We start from the raw sequence: 22,928 nt of genomic DNA on the forward strand, positions 1-22,928 counted from the left end.
GTCCGTGTTATGGCTTCACCTTGGGAGAGATGGAGCTTTGGCTTGCTGAAGGCTTGCAGAGGAGCTTACTGACAGCAGGGAAAGGGTGACCTGATATCTTGTTTCAGACCCAGACCCTGAAAGGATATATTTTCCCTGTCTATTGTTTGGCTCTTGGTGTGATCTCATCAGGTGACATGGCCAAGCTCTTGTGTGTCCTTGCCAGCCCTTTTGCTTGCTGTTGGTCCTGTCCTTGCTGACAGGCAGCTACTCTAACATTATGTGCTGCTGCATGGAGGCTCCTTAGTTCAGATCCAGCCAATCTGCCAATTTTGCACTGTGATTTAAAACTATTTTCAGACTGTAATTACTACAATGAAAATACCAAAGAAATTGATTCCTTATATTCCTCACATTATATTACTCTGGATTCCTGTCTAAGTGCCAAGGGTTAAATATGATTCATGTAATCTACTTTCTCACTAATCATTTTTTCAATTACCTATTAGAACTTGAGCAAGAAAGACCAAAAAAGGAAAGGGGCCAACCCACAGTGTATGTTCAATAAAATGCTACAATCAACATTCAATCATTAATTATCTAATCAGCATTCTCTAAGTATTTTAGCCATAATCTCATTACTGTAATTAATTGCAAGAATCATTTTGTAAACAGCACAATAAAAGTGTATGCAACACAACAGCCCCAAAATTGCATCTAAATCCCAGAATGAATAACAGAGAAATCTGGAAGATATTACTAAGAGGGTGTCATGAAATAAGATCATATTTCAGTGTCAAAATCTGGTGGGCTACTTGTGCTATGGGAGTAAATCAATAATGTTGCATTGGAAAGACTGGGCCAAATCCACTTTGGTGCAATTAATCACAACTCCATTAAAACTCTGAGGGGTGGAGGGAGACTTCGTAGATAGTAAAAAATGAATCTTGTAGTTAGTGGGGCTGGCAAAGCTTCTCCAGTAAGCTAACTTTTTACATCTGATAGTTAAAACTATCCAAGCGCCTAATGGTATAGGAGAGCTAGTCCTTTTGCTCTTAATGGTGAAGTTGTGCTTGACTTTTGCGTGTTGTTGAACATCATTGTTTTTGCAGTCCTGCTCTTCGGTAGTGATACTTTGCTTTTTTGCAGCTGCTTCTAGAATAAATAATCAAATGATGCAGACAGATCCCCACAAATACCTGCTGGGCTTACAGCTAAGGTATTTTATGACTATCAGGATTCTACATCTGATATTCTAGCGGCACAATGGTACTGTCTTTGTTCTTACCAGCAATTTGGCTGTGGCAAGTATTTTGTCATATTTTTCCCTCTTTTCATTTATTTTTTGCATTATTTTTTTTAAGAATCAATGCCAGGATTCATTTAAAAGCTATAATGATATATAAAAGAGCCCCAACAACCATAGGGTTCGTTGTACCATTGATTCTTTTTGAGAATTCCCTGCTGACTGCAGTAGGGAGTTGCTCAAAGATATTGATAGTGTGTGTCCCTCTATAGAGGACTTAGATTAAAGATACAATACCTTTTAATCAGAAAGGTCTGTATGGAGTGCATTAGCTTGAGGAAAAGAACAGGATTATATAAAAATATGCACACTATATGGAAACTGTTGAATTGTGGCCTGAATCTCTGATTGATCACCTGAGGCAAGCACTAAGTCAGCTGTGAGAGTGCAGGTGAAGGCAATTCAGCTGTGTGACTGGAGGGGTGGAGCCTGGCTGCACCTCTCCTAGACTCATTTAAGGGCTGACTGCCACTGAGGAAGGACCTCTATCTGGATATTGCTCCTCATGGAGTTTCTTGTGAGCCTACAACACTGGTGAACACTTTTCATTTATCTCAGATTATCTTTTCCAGTGTGATAATCTTATCAGCCTAACTTGTGTGTACTTATTTATCATACAATATTATACAACATCTGATCTTACACACACTCACACAAGTGGGCAAACTCTAAACAACCCCTCCTAGAGAAAAATGAATGTTCAGATGGATGCTGTAACATAAATGCTTTCTACCTTTCCTTTCTAGAACTGGCAGAATACTGGCTAAACAGAGCTCTTTGGGGTAATGCCAAAAGAAGTACATCTGCTGGTAGCCAGTATGGGGAAGCTCTTATGCTTGGTGCTAAAAGCAGCATTTAGTCTACCTGAATTCATTGACAAAGGTTTTTAAAGGAAGACTTCCAAGCCTGATCTTGCCTTGTACTTGGTGTGGTACTATGCCAGTATGGGTCAGGATGTGCACTGGAAGGCTTGCTATGACATTTAATACATTCGAGTTCCTGAATCCAGAGCATCCTTTAAATTCCCTGTCAAAGGAAACTCTACAGAGGAAATGCAGAATGCCTTGTTAATTCAGTTTTTAATGATGAATACCCTGTGGCTCTCTCTTTGATAATCACAGTTTGCCTCCATGAGTAGGTCATACCTTTTTTAGCTCACTATGCCCCTTAATAAGACTGCAAATGCCTCCAGGTAAAACTGAATGTTAGCCAGTTCTGTAGATGAGAGGAAGGACCTGGAATACAAAAATGGAGATTTGGTCAGTGCCTGTTTTGCAGGTGTAAAAAGTGTGGCAATGCAACTGAGCCAGAGAACAGTAATTTATTGTGACCAAGAGAAAATGTTTTAAGTCCCTGACTGGTTTTCTTTGAAAAGATCTAAATGTTCTTCAAGTATTTTTGTATTGGAAGGATGATTGATGTTTTATAGAGTCAGCCTCGTGTTTAAATTAATTTATCTTCAACAATGCCCTATTACATTTAGCAAGTATATTTAAATACCAGAATTAAATTAAACTATTTTTCTTTCTAGTAAAAAATAAAGTGCTCTAGCTGTATGAATTAGTAATTTCCAAAGTAATAAATATTAACTTATTCTAAGACACTAGCATAATATTTTTCTGGTTTTGGACCATTAGATGATTTTTACACATATGCTGTATTTGTTATGCTGCAGAGATGGCATGGAGGTGCCTACAGCTGTTGGACTGTCACTCAATTTATACTACACCTCATTGTGCCCGGGAGGAGTGCATCTATGTCTCAGGCTGTGTGAGGATGCCAAGACTCTTCACAGGACCTAGGCATTGCTCCACTTCTACCAAGTCCTTGGTAAGTAAGGCTGAGAGGGAAAAGACTTTGGCTGCTTCTGCTGGGGAAGCTTTGGTATGTGCAGAAGCTCTTCAGTCACGTTCAGAGTTTTGTTGGAGTGGGCACCTGTGCCCTGCTGTGCATACCAGGGCACTCAGTTTTGAAGGGGAGAGAATGCTCTTCCTGTTGGCCATTTGCTGGCTTGGAATATGCAGTCTGGAAAGCATCCATTGTTATATTAAACTGCTTGCTTCTCTGCAGTGTCTGGCATTAGGTGATTTTTAAGGTTTGGATGCTTAAGAAGGTTTTGGAAAACATTAGGTGTCATAAAATGCAGTGTTTTGTATTGGAAATGGGTATTATCTTCCAGGTAGCAGTAATAGCTATTTTTTCCCTCAATGAATTAGATGGCACTTTCCATTGGCTTTAATCCTGACCCTCAAAGAATAGATTTTACCATCTGCATAATAACTGAATTTGGAGCTTTGGAGGGAATAGTAGATGCATCATCTGTCCACACGGGATTATTAAACTGAAACAGCTACGTGGTATTTTGTCAGTTGGCTCCCATCTTCAATTTGAAATCCGGACAGCTCGGTTTCTCCATTTACAGCTTTGAATATACTCAGGGAACTAATAAACTGAAATGACAGATGCAGAGGGATTACAGGATATCAAGCAATATTTTCCAAATGGGGTAACAACTGCTATGAAAAAACATTCTGTTGTAATAATGAAAGTTATCTTTTTACATCTTGTGCTTGCTGGACTTGAATCACCAAAGAGATGAGAATTTCTCCTGCAGATAAAACACTCAGTAAACCTGCTGTGGGGTGTTTGCCAGTAGTTTGCACTCTGGATAACAAATGTAAATAAGCCCTTCGCTATTGCATTGGGAAATAATGGCTATAACACCTTGCTGCTTCGTCAGACTTCAATCTTTTGCCTCTCTGGAACTTTACCCTTTTACTGTAGCTGTATGAAACTAATGAGGTTTTGGTCAGTCTTTGAGGCACTGTGGGGCTGTGATGGAGTTGCTGAATTATCTGTCTGTACTCTTTCACAGGTCCTTCTGAAGCATGGGCTGCAATTAGAGAACAATTGGGTGTGTAGAGTAGTTGCTTCAGAAGTCCCTATGGGATTTAGGACTCAGGAGCCCCTGCTGCAAACAAATAAAGGCTGAGGCTTGGGCCATCTGAGAAGAGTTCTTTTAAGTCAGAGGTTCTGCAGAAGTCATTTAGCAATAGCCCTGTGGCAAGTGTGTACAGAGGGAGAGCATCTTACACCCCAAAATAATTCAGTGCTAAGTACTTTAAATTTGTACTAGAAGCCTTTCCTTCTAAGCATTTTAATCTTAGAGCAATGCTAATCTTAAGATCTCAAGACAAGAATACTGATTTACTTTCATTTGCTATTTGAAAAGCATTGCTACTTGAAGAAAAATTTTCAGGCATAATTTTAAGTACTTAACAGCATTGTGTTAATGGTCATTATGAAGAAAGATGACCCCCAAATACATTGTGTATTTTCCTCAGTGTCTGATTCTCAGCCAGTGACAAATTTTCTTAATACAGCTAAATAATATTGCATAAAGGAATTCAGAGGCACTTGACAGAACACACACAAATTGTATGGTTATATGTGATGTGTAATATAGCACAGAATTTTCTGAGCCTCATAGATGCTGTGACTCCTTTCTTCAAGATTTACTTGTCTGGCAGTTTTGAAGCTGTGTTTATCTCTGTGTAATGGTTGCAGATGTCTCTGCCAAAGAGGAAGGTAAATAGGCTCTAGGATCAGCTTGGACAATTTGCATGTGTTTCTGGTATGTATGGTGTGTTCTCCCACAGTTTTCAGGGTGATTGTGCCTATTTATCTTTCTCCAGAGAAAATATCCATCTTTTGGATGGAGAGAAACCGTGTTCATGCAGCAGAAATAATAGGCAGGCAAAGCTGTGACTTGGTGAAGCAAATGGTTTTTGCAATGTAGTTGATTTCCAAATACTTGGTCATTATTTAGGAATCTGTGGCTATTTTCTCATCTGATTCAGATTGTTTCACTTTCTATAAGTATTCTGCTTGTGCAGGTAACATGGAAGGAAACTCAGGGAGTTTCTCAGATATGAGTTTCACTTGCTGCAGTCGTGTGCCAATCATAGTCTTGCCTGTATCTGAACTGACCAAGTGAGCATCAAAGGCAGAGGTGGGGCAGCTGGGACCTCTATCCTACTGTTCAGGTAGTGTGTATTGTGTACTTGCAGTGCCATTTTGTATAGACATGTGCAAATACTTTGTTACCTTGGCCTTATGTTAAGCTTTTTAACAAATGAGAGAACTGTAGTCTTGCTACTCTGCCATAAGTGTCATTCACTCATTTAATAGAGTCAAATTTAGAGACCTGTTTAGTTCCCAGAACAAAAAGAAATGGCTTGCCCTGCAGTAGTAGATATATAATATGCTCTTTAACTTGTCTCTATTCTTCTTGAGGATGTTTTTCTGGAGAAAATCCCCTCTCTCTGCCCTCTTAAGTGATTCATAAACTAAAGCATTTTAGATTTTTTGTTTCAATCTTATCTGGGGATAGTATTTTAGACTTGGTCACAGGTGTGATGTGTGGATGGTGAGTATCTTAGTTGAGATGAAGACAACTGAATGCATCACTGCTATCCTTTATTGCTGTCCCATCCTATTTAGCTTTCTACACATATGGACATGTAGTGTTGGTGCAAGATCACAAAACATGCTTACCGAGCTTTGGTCCACGCTGTGTTGAGGGTGAGATGGCTGCCCACTCAGCCGATGAATAATGGGATCCTTAGAATCTCTGACAAACACTGAACAGTTGGTGGTGGTGGGAGAAGTGGCTTTTTGTTTCCAAACAGATGGAAAAATTTGAAGGCTAGTGTATTGTGCCTTGGACATTGCTCTCAAACTCTTAAAGCTGAGATATGTTGTGGTTCATGAGTCATAATCTTCCCAGGGACTGGTGACTAGAGGACTAAGGGAGGGATGTGTGCTGCTGAACTCCTCTGTCTATCCTTTGGAAAAGGGGGTGGAACATGCTGGCAGCAGATTTGACCCCAAGTTGGTGGGATGAATAATAAGCCCAAGCACAAGGCTGCCATGCAGTGGGCCTAAGGCAGGTTGGAGTGGCTGCCAGGGACCTTATGTAATTCAGCAAGCGTGAATGCCAAGTCCTGTCCAGCAGAGGATGAGTCAGTACAATGTGAGCATGGCTAGGTTTTTGTACAGCAAGGTTTCAAGTTGCTCACAGGAATTATCTCAAATTCATAGGGCAATAATAAGAGCAGTGCGTGACCTCCAAGGGGGCAGCCAGAAAAGGCCTCAGGGTTCTAGGTGTTATCCAGTCTTGTGCTGTGGCAGTGGAAAGAGGCTGCTGACATCCTGGGCTGTGTAAGAGCACAGGCAGCAGGGGGGAGGAGCTAACAGCCTCCTCTCCTCCCTGCCTGATGGGCTGTGGAACCTCCTGGGAGGAGGTTATTAAGGGCTTCCCTCTTTTGCTAAAACTACTTGATATTTTGCCGTGATGAGTATGTGCTCCAGAGGCACTCAACCCTGGAGGAAATAATTTACTCCCGGGTCAGTCCACTGACTTGTTTCTGTTGCAGTCCTTAAATTAATCCTTTCAGGGGTGCATATAACAAACTGGAGAACTGGTATTTTATAGCACTTGTGGCCTATATTTGAATTTCTGTTTTCTAATTTGGGTATCTCTTCTCAAACACTGCCAGTGTAAAGTTAAAGCTGTCTCTGCCTTTTGGCTTTAATCTGTACTTGCAATAAAGCTTTTAAGAGCACAGTGTCATTGAATCTGGTGGCCACTCAAGCATCTCTATCCATCACTTTTCTTTAGAAGCATGGCACAGAATCTGTTATACAATGCATCTAACAAATATAGACCAATTTCAGCTCTGCTACAGCAATATTTTTCTTAAACAAGATCCATAGCCTGTTAATGTTAAATATTAAATGCAAATATGAGAAAAATCTGCTTTTTATAGAGAAGATTATTGATTTCCTGGCTTTAAATATTAGGTAAGACTAATTTCTCACACATGAATTTGAAGCTTTTGTATTGCAGAGAAGCTTGCAATCCTTAACACCCTCTCCATTCCCTGCAAACATTTAGAACAGCTATTTTCTCTTTCAGATGACAATTTTCATTTCAAGCAGGCTACAAGAGGTCATTTAGCTAATTTATGTGGAGAAGAGGGAGGGCTGGTTGCACAGGCTTGAGAAATCAGGGAGATACGTAGCAAATAAGACTGCAAAAATAGTTGATAAAGTGCCATTGCTGTCAGCATTTGCAACTGTAGATTAAGGTGTTCACATCCTAATTTAGCCTTCTGCTTGAGGCACACCATTAACCTCCTGACAGCTAGCAAAGTGCATGCACTGTGGATCACCTGATCATTTTTTCCCCAAAATGTTGACTGTTTAAGTGCTGCAGAAGTGTTAAGGCTTTCTGGCCATAGGCTCCAGTTCTAATTTTAAACTAAACTGATTACGTGGAGACAGAGCTGATGCTATTGAAAGGGACAGCGTGTTGTCTATGAAATACAGCAACATTCTCAACTATTGTCACTCACATCAACAGCCTGGCTTCTTCTCTCTAAGCTACATTTCAGCAAATTCCAGAATAATAAAAATTCAGATCATGTTATCTTCCATGAGTAATTCTCCTGCTTATGCTGTTATTTCAGGAACTGTGCTCTGCCAATGCCAACGCTTGGCACAGATCTTGCTCCAACTCTTGCCCTGCTTTTAAGCACATTTTAACTATCACACATGGGAGATTATGGTGTGTGGGATATTTGTTTTTTTTGTGACAGTTCTGTGTTGACTTTGATATTTGATAGAGCTCTTGTTATAAGCCTCACTTGCATTCATCTTGATATGGGATGAATAATAATGGAATGCTTTTCTAATGCTGCTCATCAATATGGTTTACACAGGCTCTCCGATATGTTTTATTTAAATAGTTCATATCCAGCCAGTAAAATGTTTTCATAAAAGCTAGACTAAATCCTAGGATTTGACAGGCAGTCTGAAAGTGGGATTCTATCCATGGCTCAGTAAGGTGTGTTGGAGAAAGTGGTTCTGTGGTCTTCTGTACCCAGGCAACTAGGGCTGCACCTTTCTTTCTCCTCAGCTTGTTGCAAGTTGATCCCAGGGTAGATTTCATTTAAAATGATGAGATAAAATGTTTTCCAGTGGGATCTGCCACTTAAGCAGGGTAGCTGAAACTATTTCTGGATTTTCTTGCTCCCCACTCTGAAATGCAGGGATTTGTAGAATACTTTGCTTGATCCTGTCATTTTTTCTAGGTGGGAAGAAAATATCACCTTGTTCTTGGAGCTCTCTGATCTTGCTAGAGGTTGCAGCACTCTCCTACTGTGGAGAAGGCTTTATACAGGGGTGCAAGTCAGGTCTGAAAACTAATATTTTTCCTGCTCCTGCAGCAGCCTTTTATCCTGAACTATGACATAATGTTAGCAAGTGCATAGAAGTTCTCACCTCCAATAGGTTTCTGTTCTAATATGAAAACTAGATATTTTCAAGAGAAATGATGAGGTGTGCTCCAAGCTGTGTTTTTTACTAAAAAAAACAAACGAACTTGAAATGTGTTTGATCTGGGTGCAGCTGCTGATGCTTGCTTTGTAGTTTGAGACCTGTGAGGGAGTTGTATCCCCTTGCCTTCCAAGACTGAGTCACCTTATATCCTGGTAAGTCATTCCCTTTTTCCCCATGCTGGGGAGATGATTTCCCATGTAATGTCCAGCATTGTCTTGGGGTATGTGTGTTTCTCTGTAGTGGTTTGTTGGGTCAGATGAATCCAGGCAGACTCACTGCAATTTGAAGCCTGGTTATCACTGTCCCCAGCAGGTGCTCCTATGGCTGAATTGCAGAGGAGTCAGAGCAACATTAGGGGAGACCTGTCCCATGCTTAGAGGGTGGGGGTTTCCTCACTCCAGAGTGAGGTATTCTGTGGCTACTACTCATGGTGGCAATAGTAATAAACTTGGGAAGGAGAAAACCAAAGATAAATGTATGGTGATGATAATCCTATCTCTGAGAATTATTAGCTCAATTCAGTGCAGCGTGAATCAGTCTTGGTTTTCAGTCCTGCAGGTTCCAGTGTTGCAATTCTCTGCTGTTCCTTCCCTCTGCCCTGGAGAGGCAGGGGAGAGCCCACTGCTTGCCTAACTAGCCCTGCATGTGAATCCTGAGAGCCAGTAGTTCCTCAAATGTGTGAGGGTCCAAACTATCTCTGCAGCACAGTTTAGGAGTGACTGTCAGCTGGTAGGAGTAGAGGTGATTTGGAGGTAGACCGGGTGAGTGACAGCTGGCAGAGAAGCTTGTATTTTCAATGCTGCAGTAATAAGGGCTTAGGAAATTGAGATTTTTATTAAAGATGTGGATGTAAAAACAAGCATGACTCTGTGCAGCAGTAAGTCACTGACTCCTAGATGCTCTGATGGGAGAGTAGTTGGCTTATACTGCAACAGTGCTATCGACAGCCTTAGTGTAAGCGCAAATTTTGTCTGAAGTTTTTTAACATATTCAATGAACTGTACTAATGATTACTTAAGTTTATTTCAGGTTGTTGCCTTACAGGTCAAATACATGCTTTGTACTGTACAAGTGGAGGAGTTGAGTGCTCATTTATTGATGAATGTCATGTTTATGAAAAGCAGAAATTGTTTTCCGGTAGTTCAATTGCTTCCAGTAGTTCCAAGAATACATGCTTTTCTTTTCACAGTATCCTAAGCATTTATGGGGGAATGGTCCTAAGAGCAGGTAACTTCTGAACTAGCACTCTGGTGGTGGTTTTCAGTGAACACCTTTAGGGGACCTTCAGGTTGAGTTCTGTTGTGTGTGATGCGGTAAGCTGCCAGTGTTGTTCCAGAGTAACACAAACCTACAGCAGGAGGTATTTGACAAAAGGAAGGCAGCACATTCAAATGCTGCAGGGAGTAGAAATCCTTTCCAGCCCTCAGCAAACAGGAACATGAGAGTTCCAAAGGAGATAGCTGCTTCTTGCTGCTGAATGCCTGTGCTAACTGTATGCACTGTTGGTAAACACTATATATTATCTATGAAGAACTGCACCATTCTCTACCATTACTATTTTGTAGCAAGGTGATAAAACCCTTGCTTAAATCCCCAACCAGCTAAGAATCTTGGTGGAAAGTAGTTATTACAGGATCTGACTTCTCCTTTTGAGGTATTTCAGCATTTATGTGCTTGTATTGATTCTGAAGCTGTATTCTCTTCTGTGGACCAGTTGTCTTTTGCTGTGCCAGCTTTGATTTTTTTTTTCTATAGCCTTTACCTTTGCAATTTTTTTTGCATATAATTATTTCCAAAACAAATTTCTAGGTGTTAGAGCCCATTTTGTTTTATATGGTGCTGGGAAAATGAGCTTCCCTTTCCAGTGATGTGGCATGTTGTGCATTTCACAATGTATTTGATACAGGCACTAGGGCTTGGCTTCACCTGCTTCCTCTGCATTATTAATAGCAGAATGTGTAGGTGATATAGAAGCAAACCTAATAGGAGAGATGTCTGGCAAGGAAGCAAGATAGGGAAGGAGCCATGAAAAACCTACAAATACAGTTCTCATGATAACATGGTCATAGCTCAGATTCTGGCCTGGTATAGAAGATACCAGTATTTCCCAAAGGAGAAAAATAGGTCCTATCTGAAATAACATCTCTATTCTTCGAATGTTCTGTGTTTCTGTAAGAATTTCTTTATGGTTGAAGATTCTATTATACTTTGAGTTGCTCTGATCATGGATTTGTGTGCTCTTATGGAGCACCATTATGGGCATTTACTGAGGAGGTCATGATAGGAATTCCTCAGCTGTAGTGTCAGATAACAGTTACTATAGTGATTTTTGAACCACAGTCCACGATATTTCTTCTGATTGCTAAGGGAATTGAAAGGTTAAAAAATGAGTTTAGTACAACATGAAGCCTTGTACAAAAATCTGGCAATGTTCAAGTTTCATATATTAGTGATTATCTCAAATTCATAGGGATAATGAGACTGGCATTTGTACCATTTAACTTAAATCAGTGTCTACTTAAGTGTCCTCCATTCTGCTTCTGGCACTACTGTGCAGTACTGCATCTTTCAGGCTTTCAAGGTATTGCATTAGAGGCAGAGCAGAAACATGGATTCCTGTAGTAATTTTCTAGGTGGCAGAAAGCACCACTTTTCATTTACTGTATGTGCTAATATACTTCTATGTAATGCCTACTTAATGCACATTTCAGCACCATTATAGGCCTGCAACTGAGTATTCCTTATTTTTCTTAAATGTCTCTAACATTGTTTTGCAATTTATTAAGTAACACCCATGAGTCTCGGATAAGATGAGGCCCCACTGAGACAAATACTGTGCCACTGCATAGTAGAAGTCTCTGCTTTGACAAGTTTACAGTGTAAATCCTATTCTTTTGATCAACAATTCACACTGGTCTGCTGTGCTAATCTTTGTTACTTCTGAAGCTGTAAGGTTTGTCATTTATCCTCTATTTGATCCTTTAAATTGCGGAATGAAGTCCCTAAGTTGGCGAGATGGTTGAGGTGGGAGGAAGGATTAAACCAGTGGAGATGGGGGGGAGGGGGGGGGAAAAAAAGTGAGGCCATTTCTGACTAATAACTAAATAACCATAGAAAAATGACTGTGATATGACAGGTCCATAGTCATGTGATATAGTGAATGGAAGATAGGAATAGGACATTGCCTAAGCATCGCCTTGGATGTACAATTATTTCTGGAATTCTTCACCAGTAATATTTATTCCCTAATCACATAGAAGCCTTCCTGTGCAATGTACTCAGTAAGTGTGTGGTGCTGGTTTGCTGGGTCAGTTTGCAATGTATGTTGTGCTTGAAATATCTATAGATTTCCCCCTAGTTCTGCAGGGAGATCACAGTGTCTCCATGGGCCTGTTTTAACTCAGACCTGCTATGCTTGCAGTTTTTTCTGAATCCATGTATTTTGGGCAAGTTATTACTGTCTTTGCACTTTATGTGGAAGGTTAAACAGATATTTAATAGCAGAGGAAGCTGTATGAATGTAAGTGTAACTCAAGTTTTCCATGATATAAATATATGTAAAGTGCACTTAAGTATATCCTGCATACTCTTTGTCTTTTCGAGATCCAATGGGGTAACTTTGAGCAATGCTACCTGCAGAGATGGTACAATCATCACAGCTGTCAGTAAAGCCTACATTAATGTGTCTTGAAAGTGATTAATGGGTTTTGACAATATCAGTGCATTTCATATTTAATCAGATTATGCATTTGTTAGGAATGGTGCACTCCTAACATCTGCAGTCAGATACAATGATCTGCATCCAGATCATCAGTTTGGCAGAAGCATGCAATGTAGTACATGTCAGATCTTTCACAAGCTAAAGCTATGTGCTGCTCATGGTGTTTGTAATATCACACTTACAACCTACATGTGTGTTTCTGTGCTTATTATCTCCTGTTTGAAAAACCCACAATGGCAAAGCTTATGGCTTTAAGATAAACTAAGTATTTTACTGAAGTAAAGACTAGTATGAGCTAGTGTGCATAAATCATAAACTTATACATGCCTTTTGCTTCCTAGCTCTGTGAAGTGTGTTTTGTGTTGCTTCAGTCAGGTTGCCTAAAGGTGAGCCTGTAGCCTTGCCCCAATTTTCTCTAGGTCTTGTGTTCATCTGTGGTTTAGTTGTGCTGTACTACTGTGCTATGGGAGGATGGGGACAATTCCAAGTATTTCAGCAGCAGAGGTTTATCTGTATAATAGAAATTAAAAGGCTGTGACTTGAAGATGATAATGAACATATTCAGATGTATCTCTGAGTAAGTGGGAGTCGCTGCTTGGAAATATCAGAAACTAAATGGATGTACTTTGTCTGAAGGCTGTTTCAATACATCTTTAAGAATATTTCAGCTTTGAGGCCATTTTTGTGAGAAGAAATGGTCTGCATTAATGGTCTTCTGTTTTGTCAGCCATTGAGACACTACTCAAGTGTAGTTAGAGAGCCTGAACATAGTATCACAAATACACATAGGTTGAAAATTCAGTTGAGAATTTCTTTCTCTGGTATGTACAGCATGAAGGACCTCCCAAAAAGCTGCTGAGGATTTTATTCTTGGGTTCTACTGCTGTGCTACACAGTGGTTATGTATGAGAAAGTCTTTGCAGAGGGGGTGCAGACAAGGAAAGGCAGTAGAGCTGAAAATAGTTTGCACAGCACAGTGCACACAAAGATTTTCCTAGGCACCCAACAGGGAACACTCATTGGGGCAGCTCCTCCTGAAAGCAGGCTGGAGGGATATGGCAGAGGATAAGCTGTTCTATAGAGTGAAATAAGTTACTGGTGGCATCCCACAGTGAGGAGCAATTGTGGCTCTGAGCAGCCCTATTCTCTCATCTTTCCTGATGTCTCAAGCACTTAAAAGTAGAACTTTAAAAAAAAAAAAAACACGGTGTGCCTTTATCCTAGTTGCGCAGTCTCCCTAGGATTTGTTGCGTTGCCACCATTGTTAGATGAAAGCTAGCCTCTCCTATCCTACTTAACCCTCCCACCCCCATGGCATCTGGAAGCAGAGTTTAGAAGAGAGCTGCAGATTTCATGGGGAAAGGATGATTTCTGATTTCTAATTTCTTCTTACTCATTTCTTGCTGTCAGTGGCTTTATGATATGCAGGGGCTTAAGCAATCTCACACTTCTTTTGGAAGATGATGTCCCTGCTTTGACAGGCTGAGAAGAATTAATTTTCCATTTAAATACCAGCTGTCACCCCAGACTGGTTGCATGACCATCTATGTCTGTGGGGCAATTTTCTTTTCAGAAAAACAAGTCATCTTATTTGCTCTGTGAATCTTTAAAATGGAGGATTATTGTTTTTAAATAAACAATAAGTAGTTAAAAGACATTCCAGCCGACAAGAATAGAATAACAACCTATAATTCCCTTGTCGTGACTATTGTGAAAGGCAGTATGTTATTGAACAGGCTTCTCGAGGCAAATAGACAGAAAGAGATGACAGAAGTGTCAAAATGTGTCCAAATGTCCAAGAGCAGATGCAGGGAGCTGCTTTGAGAAATTATATGCTGGTACAACGTAGAGATTACAGTGATTCATAATTTGCTCAGATAAATAGTTACTCTTGATATCAGGGAAAGGGATAAATTCTCTTGTTCAATGTCATCTCCAAAGTGGTCTGAGAATATTTTGAATTTCAGTCATTTGTTGTATACCTTTTTTACAGTGAGGTTGGAGCCCTGTTGTGGGAAACCATGTCTTTTTCCAGTGTGGGGGAAAATGTAACGTCAGGATGGATCAGCAGTCAAAAGTTGTGAAAAGAATAGCAAAAGTGATATGTGACTAAAGAAAGAAAACAGGATGAGACTCCCTGATTCAAAAGAACCACCTCTCTTCAGGAATGCTCGTGAATATGCTTCTGAGCGAAGAGGAATGTAAGTGCTAACAAATGCTTTATTAAGGAAAAGCCTCACTGCTAATTTATGTGGGGTGGGTGAGATTGGGGCCTGTTTTCATCATGTTGTCGTATAGGTTGGATATAATAAGTTGAGGAAAATCTTTAAAAGAGCTTGACTGCATTTGGAGCAGACTATATGACACTGTCCTAAACAGCCAGGTAAATGTTGGCTTAATGAACACTGTTGGTTAGTAAATTCTTCCCCTTTGCCACCTGGGAAACCTGTCCTTTTGTGAGTTTGCCTGAATTTTAGCTGTTGACCACTGGAACTTAGTGTAGGAACAATGCCTGGAGGGCTTTCAATATGTCTCTTGCATATTATTGAAGAATTGAGGCTGGATTTGTTTTCTTTGAGCACTACGTTTTAGTACTGAAAAATTTTGAAGAAATCCCAACTTTTAAAGGTGGGAAAAATCATAACTGTCAAGACTTAATGAATTTAAGAACTTGAGAGCTGATATAAAAATTGGTACAGTCTTCATTAAAGTCGTGCCTCATCCATTAACCTCTGAACTGAGTTTGCCATGGTTCACCACTAAAAGCAGAAGTCCTGTGCCTTTGACACACAGACTTTTTTGCCTGATCTGTAGCTACCCAGCCTCTCAGAATATAACAACTTCAGATTTTGAAAAACACCTAGAGATGGGAATTTCCAAGTCAGTAGTCAGTCTGTCAAATTGAAGCTTTTGTGGTCAGATCTTTGAAATGCTGTATGCTTTTATGTATGTTTGCAGACCTCCTCATCTATGCCTGTCAGATCAATGCCTACACCCTGATTTTTAAACTAGGTGCCAAAGAAACATACCTACACAGGCATACTTGATGCCCATTGCGGAATGGGTGTTTGTCATGCACCTAGCTCTGGCGGTGTGTGCATCTTTATTATAGCTGAGACTTTATGCTGTGAACTTTTCTTGTTAGCTTACCTCTGTCAGGATTCAGCCTTACGTGGCAAACAGCTTTAAATACTGCAAAATAAAAGCAATACGAAGAGCAGCACTTTGCCTGATAAGTCAGGCTATGTTTCTTCCAGTCACCAAACTCGAATTTGTAATTTCACTTGAAAATAGTCTTCTCTAAGTCTTGGGCCATGTAGAGCCCTGGTGAAGGGATAAGCAGAATATGATATTCTCAGAAATAGCAGCAGAATTCCTCTGCCACTGGGAGGCAACGTCTGTCACGTCCCACTAAAACAAACTGTGGTTCTTACTCCTTCAGCATCCTGCAGTGCTACTGCTGCTTTGTATTTTCAGAGAATTATTCTGAAATTTTTTTCTCCCTTTTTCAAGTTTGGACTCATTGTCCTGAGAGCCCTGTGTTATGTCAAATGTTGAAAAATAAAATAAAAATAAATGGGCAATGAAAAAGAATATAAATAACTTCTTAATAAAACAGTTTATTTTACTGTGAAGCAAGATGGAATCAAGCAGTACTGAGCTGGTTACTTGAATTATTAGTAGCTCTGCACAAGTGCTTATTCAAGAAAATCAGATTCTGTATGCATTTAATTTCAGTGGTATTTAGTGCTGGCTCACTCAGGCTCTTCAGAAAATTGCAGCCAAAGTCTGAGACGTGACAGTGTTCCCTAGCAGATGAAGTTTTTGCAGGTAATTTTGTATCCCTGTGAGCTTGAATCATGGGTAGAAAGGAGAATCAGATTTGTTCTCTAAAATTTGTGCTACTGTGTAGCCAAATGTGCTAAACTCATCTTCCATTGTTTCTGGTGTGTTTTCAAGCCTTCCAGTTTGTCATTTATTAGAGTAGGAGTCATACTCAAAACTTACCCTGATATTTAGCAATTACTATTCCTAAGCTATCCTTTGGTCCTATTCAAGTCTGTTGATTACTGTTCTACTTATCTCTAGGATTTAGCAAAGCACTTGTATTAAGAGGATACAATTCCCAAGTTTGCTGCACTCAGGTGTCTTGATTTAACTCATCTTCTCTGAGCACTACAAATATATGTATATAAACATTTTAAAAATGGCAGTTGCAAGGTGTACAAGGCTCCTGTGACAGCCAATGAGTGTACCAAAGTGCACTATAAAAGCTGGAATTCATAACTATTTTCTTTTTGAAGGAAGTTTTCCATAAAATAAGAGTTAGTTCTTGTTATGCTGCTACAGTACTTGCACTGGAAAACTCTGAAAAAGAATACAAAATAGATTTGACCTTAGAAAGGAGCATGATAAATTAGACTTGCTTAAGAATTCAAATTAGATTTGCAAACTGCTTAGCTTGATTCTGAGCCAAGATCTTGTAAAGAACAGTGAAGATGACAGTGGCAGGCTAGACACTTGACCATTAAATCCTACAGAGGGTCCTTTTTACTTTGTCCAGCTTTTTCCTCCTCTTTTATTTACTCATTAGTAAACATTGGTCAGTGATATCCTTCTACTCTATAAATGTGGGAGAGGAATTTTAATTTTTTGATGTAACTTCCTCTTAATGGTTTTGTATTTCCTTACTGAAACTCTTCAACATGTTGAATTGGGTTGCATGAAATATTTCATCTTTTGTAAGGGCAACAGAAAGTGAATGCTGCTTTTCTGGTGAACTATTAAGATGAGGCAAAGAAATCAGCTAACTTCTAGGTACAATGCAGAAGGACTGAGGAGAAAGATTTTGCCATTCTAATTCACTGAGCATCTGGTGTGATGCATCAGGGACAAGAACACTTCTCAAATAGTGGGCAGTGTTGTGGGCTGAACCACTTCTGCAACAATTCATCCTTCAGAGGCCAATTTGCTTTTCAGTCCTTCCCAGATTACCAGTAGAATGGTGAGCTAGGTCCTCATGGTCTGATCTCTTACCTGAGACAGGAGAAAAAATATGTAGTGACAAAAACAAATGGAAAACAAGCTGTTGCTAAAACTGCATTTTGCTTATACAGATCCATGATTTTTTTTTTACCTATTCGCTTTTGTCATTGCAATACATTGAGCAAAGCAGAAGTGCTGGGATGGGGTGAGAGGAGAAATGAGATTCAATAGCTGAAAAAAAAACTTGATCTGTTTGATTCGTTTCTGAGGCTGAAGCATGGTGGGAGGTGGAACCTTCTTCAGAGTCAGGAATATAGATTTTGGCCAAAATGAAAAAATGGTTTGCCTTCATCCCATTGCCTCTACATATTCAGGGTGACTCTGCATTCCTTCCATTTATTGAGGAAGAATGGATTAGAGGATGAGCAGCATCAGATTAAGTCAGGAACATGTAGACTGTGCTACACAGTGGTACCCCAAGAGAAGGCAGAGCTTGCCCTTGGTGTCTCATTGAAGGAGTAGAAGACAATTCCTGTAGCTTTGTGTGGGTCTTGGTAACTGGGTTTAAGGCCAGGGCCACCTGCTTGCTTGCCTTCTGTCTGTTCTGTTCAATGTGTCCAGCATCCCCTGCCAAGCTGCTTGAAGCTCAGCTCTAGCTGGATCTCTCTGCCAGGGCTTTTACAGCTGGAAGCATAGAATCAGGAAGCTTTCTGGATTTAAAGTGTGATGTATTTTCAGCAATTGTTCAGCTCCTCCTGCTCCTCACTCAAAACTCTGGCTTTTTTGTGTCATCTTTAGGGGCAAATAAATGAAAAAGGATTTTCTGTGGAAATCCTTCACTTAGCTTGAGCTTGTGAATACTGTAAGGTCCCTGCTTTCCCAGGCACTTGGGTTCTTCAGTTGGGGTAGATGCTCCTCTGCAAAACCCAGTGCATCTGCAGCATGTTTTTGAACAGTGCAAGCATATGCCTCCCATCTTGAGACAGCTGTAAACCAAAATGCAAAACATTCACAGCTATAAGGCACACAGAGCGTGCTGTCATGTCCTTTTTCTGTACCCAGCTTCCAGAAGCTATGGAGTGGCCAATCCATGCTGCCTCCTCCATGCTCTGTTGTGGAACTGAGAAGTGGAGAGTCTTCCTTCGGATCTGCAAGCTCTGGTTTAACCCTGGCACAATATGTCACATAGCAGCTGTAGAGAATGATCTGGTTCCTGTGCTCTGGATGAGTTAATTTCGTGCCTTGCTCTGACATGTAAGAAGGAAACTCTGGAAAGATGAGGCTCACAGAGGAAAGGATCTTGAAATCTCTTGGCTACCCCACGGGGACTGTGAATTGCTACAATTATTTCTGTGGATATAACAGCATTTTCTTAGTGCTTCTTTTCCACATCTTTCACCAACCATTTTTCTACTTACTTCTGCCATGGTTGTCACCCTCAGCAGCATTGCTGCTGGGATACTCTACTCCTTCTGTGGACTGCTGATCAGCAACTGTACATGTACTCCGTGGGCTGGGAAATGCTGTTTGTATAGTTAAGTACTTGCCTAAATTGCTCTGGACTAAAAACAGAATAAGCAGTTTGGCACCTGATTTTTCACACAATGTTTATTTTGCACAAAGAGTGAATTTTAATTAAAGCTGACTCAATGTGTTTTCAGTGTGAGAGTAGGTTAGTTACTACTGGCTGCTTTTGTGAAGGAGGGCAGGAAAAATAAAATGTCTACTCTTGAGTGCTCTGTGTGTGTAGCTATAAATCAAAGATAGGCACAGGTGTGTAAAACATAGCTAATGTTGATAAAAACTGAATCTGAGATATTTAATCTAAATATTTGAATAAGGCTCTTGGGTTATTTGCTGTGAATCAATTTGGGTCAACCTCACACCCCAGCAAAGTCTGTCTGCAGTGGTGACCATACCAGGTGTTTCAGGGGGAGCTGTAAGCATTCTACAGTGCGATGTATTTTCTATAAAGAAAGTTTTCTTCCATGTTTAAATAGTAAAAGTTGATTCAACTCTGAAAGTAACTTTATTTCATCTTTTTCCTTACTGCTGATAGTATTCTATATATTGAAACAAATGCTGCTGTTTCAAATGCTTCTGAGGTATCTTCTATTGGAATCTTGTGGAAGGATTCTGCAGATTAGCAGTGAGGAAATAGTTTTATCTGCACTGCATCTGGCATTTTTCATTTTCACACAGACCACCAGTCTTACTCAGAGTGTGAACAATAACTCTCGGAGGAGCTAGTGCATACAGTTACTCTTGATGTAGCTGTTGTATGAATACCACACTTCTGTATAGTTAAAATATTCATATAACAAAAAACAGTTCTTATTCTTTGGTGTATTTTCTTAAATTTATATTTACAGTATCTCTGGAGTTTTGTTGGAGTTTGGTATGAATACTTGAAAATAACACTATCTTTAAAAACTGTGTAATACAGACAAGAATGCTGGCAGCTGCACTCTGCTCAGAATCCAGTGTCTAAAGATTAACTATAATGGTGCAGTATTTCCTCTGCATGCTTGGTATTCATCTATTCTGTAGAACCTACTTCTGAGATGTCTGAAACCCATGATGATTGTAGAAGCTACACTGTAGGAACAAAATCAGGTATATTCCCATGTATAGTGATATTCAGGGACAAAGTGCCTAACTGACTAGAGCACTTCCAATGAAATAACAGCACTGTAAGAAGAGTACTGATTACAGCCCTCCATGAAAAATTAAATCCACAGATAATGTGTTATTTGTAACTCGCCAACTACATTGCTCATGAGTGGTGCAGGAGAATCAATTCCTTCATTCATACAAATTGGTATATATATTTTTTCGGAATGTTGAGGAATATCAGGTTATGTGAGTTCCTGTGCACAAGATCTTTTGATTGTGGAAGTGCCTTGTATGAAATGCTTTTTCGGTTGCTAAGACATTTTGCTAAGAGGCTCCATGTATGTGAAAGGAATAGAATTGCTAGCACTTAAAGCTAGGATAATATTATGCTGTTCACTTGCAAAGGTAGTATACCCTTACAAGGGAATCTGCATTTGTAACCTAAAGATGAGCCTTTAGATCAAGTGGAATCGTAGAATATCCTGAGTTGGAAGGGATCCATGAGTCCAACTCATAATGCCATGTGGATTAGCCTAAGTGTTGAACTGTATCTCTAGAAGAACTCATTCTGTATCTTCCTTATATGTCATTCACATTGCTGTTGAGCTGGAGTTCAAAAGCTACTATTGTAAGACCTTGTACTGTCTTGAATAGCATGAATAGCAATTCAGTCCTGATTAATATCTGTTTATAAAATAGTAGGATGGAATTAATGCAATTGGTGTTCAAAATGATCAGTTTTTATCAGCTGGTTATCTAGCTGTCTTGAAATAAGACTGTAACTTTGTCTCAATCTGGTAGCTATTATGTATTTAATAGCACAGGAATTTTTAAAATTGGCCCAGACCTGTTTCTCCTGAAGCAAGTGGTAAAATTCCAATTTCTTTAAATAGAAGAAGGATTACATTATTGCTGACTGCTTGTAAAGTCCCATCTGTTAACATTCAACTTGATTAGAAATTTTCCATACATTCTATTTTCAAGACTAGATGACTATATGTTCATTAATTAGAAGCACTGGTAAAATATTTACTATCTGAACTCTTTCAAACACATGAAAAGATTAATGAATTCTACTTTGTTTATTTTTTTCCTTCAGATTTCCTTAAAGGAAGTCTCTACTTTGCTAACTGACAACAATAAATATTTCAATATTTGTTCCTTAACATCCTGAGTGGCTATAAAAAACCTCCCCTCACACCTGAATCTCTGAATACTTACAGGGAACTGCCATGTGTTCAGTATTAAGAGATCCTGTTCTTTTTCAGTGAACCTGCAATAGGTGGAAAAGAGCTCTTGAATCCATGACCATAAGCCCTAGTGTTGGTTGATGTGTCTTTAACTCCTAACTCTTATTTGAATAAGGGAGCTTGGGCTCTTGGCTCCAGGATGTGGCTTGTGCTCTGGAGTTGGTCCCTTCGAACTGCTCACAGTGTGGCTTTACAGTCTCTGCACATCTCATCCTGTACAGCCAAGCAGGTGCCTGCAGGGTTATTGACGAGGCCCTCAGTCTCTGAGCTTGCTGGGCTGTAGACAAAAAAGGCAATAAAAAGGCAAAAAAATAAAATAAAAATCTTGTGATCTTGAAGCTCCTCTACAATGCTGGAATATCATTTGTTTCCCACTTTAATGCATATGATATTTGCTGAGGTTGTTTGTAAATTACATTCTCCCTGAGCGGCAAGAGCACTGAGAGCAGCCAGATGGTTAGCAGAAATGTATGATATAAAGACTGTGACAACTTGGTGCCATAGTTCTGAAGCTTACTGTCAACTGAAACAACTTGAAAAAAAAAGTTCGACATTTAAGTTTAGTGGAAAAAAAATGCAGTTGCTTTTGGAATAATAACATTATTATTGTATTTAGTTGTCTTCCCTCACACCTGTCCTGGATACTACTTCATCTAATAGTTGAGGTGAAAAAATACATAGCAATATAAGTTACTAAATTATATCACAGGATGGTAGTCTAAATCTCATTTGAGGAGAGTCCTGGCTTGTGTCCATACAACACGTAAAAATAAATAAAAAAAAATAATCCAAGTAATCATATGTCCCAGAAAGTTTTTTAACTGAAGCCAAAAAGCACAATACTTTTCTATGTAGCCCAGAGAAGAAACCAATGTCAGGGTGAATACCAGTGTTTTCTCTAGGATGAGACAGGTTGACTACTACCATAATAAAAAGCTGTTTTTTTTGTTGTTGTTTGTTTGTTTTTTGTTTTTTTACAAGATCCCTAATCATGCTCTACTGAAAACTGTTTTTTTGGGTGGAATCACCTTCTGCACGTCTCAGAGGTGACCCATCATGGTGTGAAGCAGGTGAATATCTGCCCAGGGTGTCAGAGAACACATCCCAATTCACAGGCTCTGGATCTGACTTGCAGCTTTAAATGTTTTGTTAACACTAGGTGGTAGACAAGAAGGTAAAAGCATTGGCCAGAGAGCTGACTACTGTGTTAAAGCAACAGGAGTTTTGCTAAATATGTCATTCATCTGTTGTAATATCTTTAAAAAAAAAAAAATAATAACAACCATACATATGAAAAAAATTGTAGTTGAGTCCCATTGTGAGATGGTGCTTCAAAGAAATAATTTGAAGTGGTTCATTGCAGAGTTTTCAACTGATGCCTTTGAACTTTGTGAGGAAGCTGAGAAGAAGAATTACAAAAAATAACCAAGTTATTTAAATAATTCAGTCACCTCGGACACCTGCTGTGAGTGCTATGAAGACTTATAAGGGAAGCTTGAGTAATGAATGAACTCCTGTGGGAATCCTGGTATTTTGATAGAAGGGACAAATTTCACAGGGCACAACAGGATTAAGTGGAGTCTAAGCTTAAGGGAATCAGGTTTCAGTTCTCAGTATCTGTGTAATGGTTGTATCACTATCATACTAAGTACTGCATACAAACCCT

The 22,928-nt window shown here is 39.6% G+C and overlaps 1 long non-coding RNA gene across 1 annotated transcript; it reads left to right on the top strand.

Annotated features, from left to right (window-relative positions):
- The first annotated feature begins 1,127 nt into the window (after nucleotides 1-1,127).
- LOC104910697 lies at nucleotides 1,128-22,507 on the top strand. Its single transcript, XR_793326.2, has 4 exons — nucleotides 1,128-1,198; nucleotides 2,961-3,115; nucleotides 14,404-14,611; nucleotides 18,459-22,507. It is a non-coding gene; the product is annotated as an uncharacterized LOC104910697 (long non-coding RNA).
- The last annotated feature ends 421 nt before the right edge of the window (nucleotides 22,508-22,928 follow it).

This window comes from Meleagris gallopavo, chromosome 4 (genome assembly GCF_000146605.3).
Source record: "Meleagris gallopavo isolate NT-WF06-2002-E0010 breed Aviagen turkey brand Nicholas breeding stock chromosome 4, Turkey_5.1, whole genome shotgun sequence".
In the NCBI taxonomy this organism is placed as follows: Eukaryota; Metazoa; Chordata; class Aves; order Galliformes; family Phasianidae; genus Meleagris; species Meleagris gallopavo.